The sequence below is a fragment of the Pinus tabuliformis genome, chromosome J (genome assembly GCF_031772625.1).
Source record: "Pinus tabuliformis cultivar Carrire ecotype Pingquan chromosome J, CPIR1, whole genome shotgun sequence".
NCBI lineage: Eukaryota > Viridiplantae > Streptophyta > Pinopsida > Pinales > Pinaceae > Pinus > Pinus tabuliformis.
In genome coordinates, this window is record NC_142295.1 from 314,701,620 (window position 1) to 314,710,996 (window position 9,377).

A 9,377-nucleotide genomic window follows, 5' to 3' on the forward strand; every position below is an offset into this window, starting at 1 on the left:
ACAACATTACTCAGCTAACTACGTGATGCGTATGGAAAAGGGAAACATCCAGCATATTGAATTCTATCATCCCTATCATATCATACTGGGCTAGACTACTCCAATAGGAATATTTTGAGGTACAAATGCATACCACCTAATAGCCTTGATGGGTAGCCTAGTTGATTGAAACCCCCGGCCAAGTCATTTTCCCTATGTCAAGAGACGTGAGTACAATTCTCCTTGGGTCCATAGGGGTCAAGCTCCCTATGGTAGAGTTGACTAGGCAGGTGTTAGGCCCGTCTAGGGGCATTACGAAAACTAAAAATAAAAATAAAAATCTCACCTATACCTACAAAGCAGAGGGAAGAGGTCAATCCTAAACACAATAGGGTACCCCCAGGGAAATGAAAATCTAATCTACTCAAACTAAAGTTGTTCGTCGACAAATGAAACTATGAGTAAAACTGTGGATCCACTGGATCAAGGTAAACTGGTGTTTATTCAACTGAAACTGATGTTATTGGTACTACTACTATTTGTTATTAATGTTGCTTCTCCAACAGATGATTTTACCACCTTAGCAAATGTTTTCATTATTACCATCTTTGCTTCTGAAATAGGGTATGGAACTAGCCAAGGTGCTTATGCCTTTGCTATTACTAGTGGTTCTCTATCGATGAGATAAGAAATTCCAACTACCCTTGTTTCTGTTGCTTCAACTCTGTAAGTAAATATATGGTGCAACTATTTCTCCTACTACCTTAGCCACCGGTTTCACCTTCGTTCCTATTACTGGCTCTATCCGACTAGTCTTGTCTCTACCTATGTGCTTGTATTTGTTACCTATGCTCATGCTTCTACCTTCTTTATCGGTCGAAGTAAAGTTCCCTTCCAATTAAATGAATTTGCATCTAGAACATGAATAATATCTATGACTTGAGGTTACGAAACTAGATATGACTCTCCTCAAATGGACTTAAATACTTCTATATGTGCTATTATGTAAGCATGTTCCACTCAATATAGTATTGTTTCTTTTCATGTTGTTTTCATTGTGGCTTGTTACAATATTCTATATGTAGTGATTTGTATCTCTATAGGTTGTGGATATGGATTCACCTATCAGACTAGAGATGATCCAACTCAATCTCAGCGAACTAGATGTGGATCTGCCACAATATTTGTCCTTGCTCTCGATTCTTTCATTAAATCACCTAGCTTTGGATTTGCAAATGGAATCAAATGAAGGGAATCATTCTACTAACAAAAAATAAACATATGTCCATTTTTATTGTTTTGACACCACCATGCCCTTGTTGTTTTGAAGGAAAGGTTGACTTGGCCTTGGAGGAGACTTGGTCAAGGGTCTCGGTCTTGGAATTCATCAATTTAATGTTCTATAAGAAGAAGAATTCTTGTGGGTTTTCCTCTCATAGTTGGAGAGGTTTTGGCCCTGGATAATCGCCTATATCTTGTGGCCTTTGTCTTATTTTTCTTTGTGATTTGGTAGTTGTTTGATGAATAAAAAACTAATAATAAAATAAAGAAGAATAATTTAATTAAGTGAAGTAAAAATACATCACAAACAATTATCAAGCAAGAGAAATCATCATATGTTGTTGCCCATAGATTTCTCAACGGGACCTGCATGTGCACCCTCTAGAAAGAAAAAGAAAAAAAGAATTAGAAAATACCACATACTCATCAATGAATATGACATGTGAGAATGTTCATAAATTTTATAGTCATCATGTTCATAACTAAAGGCCATGTGGTTTCTTCTTTCTTCCCCTAAAACTGTATCAATACTAGGCATCTTATTTTCTTCCCTCAATTCTAGATGTCTTATCACTAAAGTTTTCACATTTGGCATCATTAGGTGTCATGTATATATGTTGAGAACAGGGGTTGTGTTAGGTCATAGAGTTGGGTCTGCCTTTAATCAGGGCATGTGCCATGGGAAACATCTCCATAACATGATTTTTGACAAATTTATCACTAGAAATGCGACAAAAATGGATGTTGGAGGAGAGCGTGCCAACATGAGGTGTTGAAAAACTTGGTGGTATGATGAGAATGTGTGATTGAGCACTTGACTTGGCCAAGCAATGGGTAAAATACCCAAGACGATTCCATGGGAGGAAACATGAGTGCCCCTAAACGTGGTCTAAGATAACCCTAAACAAGTGCCTAAGCGATAAAGAGAAATCATCCCGAGGCATATTGGACCGAGAGGAGGGCATCATGATGGAACAATTTATGGGCTTATTTCCCAAACAAGAAGTTAAGAGCATGTTAATATGGTCCAAGAAATGGCTAAATGTTGAATATTGGCCAAGAAAAGTGGCACAACACACTGGTGTCGACTAGGTGGAAGTGTGGGCATTCAGGTGGAAGGACCAGGTTGACTAGGCCCAAATTGCCCAACCCACGAATGATAACCAACCCATTATATGAAGGAGAAAAACTGCATGAGAGCAGAATGATTCATATATATAGGAGTCACATGATGGAACGATTCATCCAACTAATGGAACAAAAAGTAACATAATCCAAGCCATTTGCAAAGACTTGGAATAGTGTGAAGGGTGAGACAAGTATACGAAGGAGTCAAGGAAGGGACTCAAGTCCTACGATCATGTCGACCTAAGTGAATAGTGAAGTCGAACCGCAACCAGCCACGAAGGGTGGCAGGGACCTGACAGGGTGCCGAGGAGAACCGCTAGTGTGTCGAAGGAACTTATAGGGTACCAATTTTACCCGATAGGATGGCGGCCGGAGAAGGCAGAGATGAAACACTCAATGTCGTAAGATCAAGGGATCCTGGTACGCCCAAAGGGCACCTCGTAATCGTAGGAGTCCTTGGGCTTATGACAGGTGGTATCAAAGCATACCACTCTACATACAAGTAGAGGAGATACCAGTGTAAGTGGTGAAGACATATACCGCACAAAGGTGGTATTATAGTTGATATCTATATTGTTGCTTCTAAAGAAAGTGGTGTTGAAATTCGTTTGAAAAAAAAAAAAAAATAAATAAAATATATATATATATATATAATATATATATATATATATATTATGATAATTACTTTTGAATTATATATATATAGATATATATTTCCTTTTAGAAATTATTTTATTCAGTTATGTCGTCAAGAAATTATACATTCAAAAAAATAAAGAAAGTAGAGATCATAGTACACAAGAGATAATAGACACCAGAGATTAGTTCATTTTCCAGTGAAAAACCCACAAGGGTGAAACCCAACGATCTTTTCCTTATAGAATCTTTTTGAACAAGAGAAATCCAAGTCACATCTAACCTGACCAGTAGTCCAAATTCCAAGTCAGCCCTCCATATTCTCGTCCTTAGAAGCCATGTCTCATAGAGAAAGTGTGCCTCAGAAACTCGCATAACCACAGAAGAAATATTGTCTTAGATGGTTCGCATTCCACAGAGATGTTATGCCTCAGACAACTCACATTACACAGAGGTTTTATGTCTTAGAAAACTCGCATTACACCAAAGACGTTATGCCTCAGACAACTCACATTACACATAGATTTTATGCCTCAAACAACCTGCATTTGCCTCAAAAATATATGCCTTAGATTCCTCATAACTTCACACAAAATCAAAATCTCTATTGCCTCAGAACTTCGCATGAGATTAGAGATGTTGTTGTTCACCACAAGGTCATCTTGGAGGAATATGAATGGGCTATTTATTTCTTTCCATACATGCGAAGGTGTGTCACTTGAGGGCTAAGCAACTTGTTCCTTGGAGGGCCAACTTGGGAAATTGGAGGGACATATGACACTTGAAAAAAATCAAATTTACTTCTTTTACCAGGGTCATGAAGAACATGCCCCTTTAAATTTTTTTGACAACCAAAACAAAGCATGAAGAACATGCTAGAAAGAAAAAATATTTTTTCTTCTTGTGCTTTTACATAAAATACATATTGTTACAAGTACAATGATAATTATGAAGACCGATCTTAGTTACAATGTTAACACTCCCTCTTAACTAGGGAGGTATTCATAATGACTCATCGGGATATTCTCAAGTTAAAATATTATATAAGGAAGGATTATCAAGATTAAGATAAGCATCATTATCAAAATCATCACCAACATCAACCACATTTCCATTATCTAGTCAAAATCCCTTATGTATGGCACATATATTGTGTTGTTTGATATCCACCAAAACAAACTCACTCTAGACAAAGATCAAAGCATAATACCAAAACAAGCTCACTCTAGAAATATATCAGAGCACAATGCCAGAAACAAGGTACTCTAGAAAGATATCAGAGAATGATGTTGGGAGGATCCTACCCACTGTAGAAAGAGATCTGAGCGACCTCTAGGACTATTCTCCAACCAAGGTCTAACTGACACAGGGAGAATATCCTCTATCAAAGCATTCTTCAAACTAAAGTCAAAATGACACAGGGAGAATTCATTCTCCAACCAAGGTCAAAGTCAGATGAAAAATATCATTTTGTCGAACCATTCTTCAACCAAGGTGTATGTACTCGACAGGGATAACCTCCCTAACCAGGTCAAAGTACATGACATAGGAACAATGTCAGTCCATGATGTTACCTAATCTGTTAAATTATTCTCCAACTAAGGTCATAATGACATAGGGATAATGTTCATTTATAATGATGTCTCATCAGATATCCCTCTCAAAATAGAGGTATTCCCCACTAGCCTAGGATTGTCTGAAAGTACACAAACTTCCCTCTATAAAGAGGCTTTGTAAGAATGCCAGGAATTTTCTCATTAGTGGACATGTACAAGAGTTTCAAAACTCCCTTCAGCACCATGTCTCGAATGAAGTGGTATATGGTCCTAATGTGCTTTTACCGATCATCATAGTCGTCACCAGCACTCGATTAAGATAATCTTGAAAGTAACCTTTAAAGTCATACTGCTTCTCAATTTTCAAATCCAGCTACATTATAATCGTCCTTTTCCATACTAAGTGTGATAGATAACAACTTCATGCGCATCCAAGAAAAAATAATGGAGCCACGGGTTAAAGAATTTAACTAGTGTCGGTCTTCATAATTGTATTTGATAAAAAGAAAGAAAAATCATTTTTATTATAAAATAAATTTACTTATTAAATCATGGGTTTCATGCTTGGGTTAATTATTTTTAGGTCAAAGCCCCCATTGAAGGCTTCTAGGTTTTCTCTTGAGTCAATAAAGTTATTGTAAATTTTTTTAGACACTTCTTGGGCTTTTGTATTATTTAAAGAATTAAGATAATTATTTCAGAGTCAAAAGTGTCATTTGTCACCTCCACACCAAGTCGGCCCTGTCCTCAGGAAGTCGACCTAGATTAGGGTTATTTGACCTAGCAAAAAGCTTATGTATTGAGGTAGCTCAATGCATTTGAAGCACACATCCAATAAATTTGATCTACAAGAGAAAGAGGAAGAAAAGAAGAGTGAAGTTGCAAGAGACGGAAGGAAGAAGTTGGGAAGACTAAAATTGAATTTTTTGGCATCCCTCTCTCACACGTGCTGAGTTTATGGACTGACACTGGGGGCCAAAATTTCTGAATTAGTTGCAGTTCTAAAATTTTGAAGTTGGGGGTCGAAATTATGGATTGAATTTACATTTGAAGAGATGACACTTGGAAACTTTGACAGAGATCAGCTATTAAAAGGAAGGTTTGACTTGGTGATTGTAGGAGGTTTGTGTCTAGGTCTAAATAGTCTTAGGTTGTCTCATCTTGATTTACTAGTGGAAGAGTTGGACTCGGTTTTCCCTAGATAAGGATTTTTCCCTGGATGAGTTTCTACATATTGTGTCCCTTGTTGTGATATTAGTTGTTTGTCATTTGTCTTTATGAAAGGCACATAATAAGTTGATAGAAGAACTAATAAGAAAAAAAGAGCAATCACAAGAAATGTCAAAGTCTAAGATAAATCTACCTAAATAACCTAATCTATATAATGCCCTAGACTTATCAACACCCCAAATAGAAGCAATATCTTGATGAACTCTTTGAAACTTCATATGATCCATAATCACATATTCTTTCAAGTCACCCTAATTAGGTGATCCCTCTCACACTAATAGTCCAATGTCCATGAATCTAAGGTCAACTTTCTCTGAGGTCATAATAGGGATTTCTGACCGCTCCCTCTGGAGGAAATAATTTCTCCCTTTAACACATGAGTTCTTCAACCTCTGTCAAATATAAATCATATATAGGATCATCCATGACATATTCAACCAACCCAAAAGTATTATTTAATCATGAGGCTGATTTTAGTGCACTTCAAAGACCTAAGGCAACCCTTGCAACTGAGACAAATGTTTTGAAATGATCCACTCCCTCTTTTTGGGAGAACCTTCTCAAATATTGCTTCTATGTTTCCATTTTTTGCATGTTATATCTTTACTTATCTTTGGCATAATTCAAACAATCTTCTCCCTCTGAACTTGGGTTTCATCTAGTATAATATCCTTCAAGCAGCAATTCTGGAAGGTCCCCTTACTTTGCTTCATTCTTCCACCTCTTCCAACCGCTATCAAATCTTTGGAAGCTTCTACTATGTACCTGCAATATTCACAAGAGGCCAAGGAGAAAAAACACAATCAAGAAAATTAAGAATACATGGACAAGAAACTTAACTCAAAAATTAAAGACAATAACCAGTCTTAATCAAAGACGGCAGTTATAGAACACACCTCTTTTTGAGAAAAGTCAGCTCCTTTTGAATCTTGGAACTTTTGTAATTTTCACTATCCTTGTATGTACATTAGCATGATGTTAATTCAGTGTTTTCCAAGAGCTAGGGATTCTTTCAGTGGAATGATCAATACTAGGGTTTTGTCCACAAACCCTGGGATTTTTAATCTTCCAAACCCTACCATTTGGCTCATCATATTCCATGCTTTAGTGATCATGAATATTTGTTGATATAATTGTGATTCTTATCCCAAGTATTGTGACAGTCCAAATGACTTTGGACCCCAATATAAAGAGGACTTCAACCTCTTATTGTAAGCTTAGAAATAGGATAGGATCTTTATACCTCCATTTAATTAAATACATTTTTTATTCAATAGTTGTATCCATGATACACATGATCATTACTTCACTCATATCATTCTTGGATGCATCAATAGTGGCCTACATGGATCATTAAGGATTCCTAATAGTTTCGTTCTCTCTTATGAAACTCAGATTATAGGAGCTCGAACAGAAGATCTAGATCTTGATATCACATAAAATAGTTTGGACCAACAAATCTTGAACTTCAATCATAAAGAAGATCTTGATATCACATAAAATAGTTTGAACCAACAAATCTTGAACTTCAATCACAAATAAACCTGATCTTGAACATAAGCTAGAGCATATACAACAGAATCTTATATAGCAATCACACTTTTCGCTAATTTTGGACATAGAGAAACTTAAGTTGAAAATACCTCGTTGATGTTTCTTCTTCTTTAGGAGCTTGGACAATTCCACAAAGGTATGCTTTGGATTTGTTCCATAGAGAGGATCTCTATTTGTAATTCTAGCTATATGGCAGATAAGCTCAACCTATACCACAGGGTCTTTGGGTCATCGTTGCAATCCTTTGATATGGTTATGACAAATTCAAACTTCTGTACATAAAGATAGTAAACTTTCAGACTTGTTTCCATAAAATAAGTTGACTCAGATTCGTTCATATCTTCATAGAAACATAGAGGCTCATATGTTCATCTTGTCACTCTTCCATTCAGAATGAAACGTGGTTCAAACTTCCCTTCATGCAAGTTCGACTTGTTTACTTTCTGAAATTATTCTCCCATTTTGACTTGTTTTATTTCTTTCTCTTCACACAGTTCGGATGCCTTATGTCAAGGAGCTCAAATTGGAATTTAACACAGATATTACTCGATTCTACGGACATTGGTATGCACAGAACTCATATTAATTGCAGACATGATTCAACTCAGCCTTCTGGTTATATCTGAGAGAATAAGGATCATATATTCACTCCATATCTCATATTAGTACACAGACTTCGAACCATAGAGAGGATTTTATTTCTTAACTTGAGAACATAGATGTAATTTTGGATGCCACTTGGATCTGAGTTTTCTTCAGCCTAGTCACCATTGGTTCTGATCTCAAGATGTTATAGGATAAATTAGACTTTCACTTTCTTTTCATACGACAGGGAACTCAAATCATATTATACATATGTAATTTGGATGTCATTCTTTTATGATTGCTCTTCAACTCCTTCAAACTAGCTTTGATACCATGTTGAAATTCATTTGGAAAATAGAAATTTTGATCATGATAATTACTTGTGACTGATATATATATAGATAAAGTAATTATACATTCAAAAACATAAAGAAAGTAGAGATCATAGTACACAAGAGACAATAGACACCAAAGGTTAGGCTAGTGGCTAGGTAAAAACCCACTAGGGGGAAACCCAACAATCCTTTCCTTATAGAATATTTGTTAACAAGAGAAATCCAAGTCACTTCTAACCTAACCAGTAGTACAAACGCCAAGTCAGCCTTGCATATTCATTTCCTTAGATGCCATGTCTCATAGAGAAAGAGTGCCTCAGAAACTCACATAATCACAAAATAAATAATGCCTCATATAGATTGTATTCCACAGAGATGTTATGCCTCAGATAGCTTGCATTACACAAAGATGTTATTCCTCATACATCTCACATTACACAAATATTTTATTCCTCAAAAATCTTACATTACACATAGAGGTTATGCCTCAGACAACTCACATTAACCTTATAAATATATCCCTTAGATTCCTCAGGAATTTGCATTAGATCACAAGATTTATTGCCTCAAAAATTCGTATGTGATTTGAGATCTTGCCTTTATTATGAACCACACTGGATGGTTCAAAACACGTCGGAAAATTAGTTCTGATGTGATTATCACTGAAAAAAATATTTAATCAAATATGTTGTTCCTCACCACAAGGTAATCTTAGAGGAAGATGAACGGGTTATTTATAGCCTTCCAGACATGCAAAGGGGTGTCTCTTGAGGGTTGATCTGACTTGCTCCTTAGAGGGACAACTTAACAAATTGGAGGAACAAATGAAACTTTCAAACATTCAAATTTACTTCTTTTACAAGGGTCATGAAGAACATACCCTTTTACATTTTATTTTGACCAAAATAAAGCATGAAGAACATGCTAGAAAATAAAAATAATTTTATTCTTGTGTTTTTACATAAAATACATATTTTTCAAGTACAATGATGATTATGAAGACCATTCCTAGTTACAATATCAATAGGTGGTGTCAGAAGATGAAAGAGCACAAAACAATATTGCATAGATAATTGTCTTTCTTTTTGTAGGT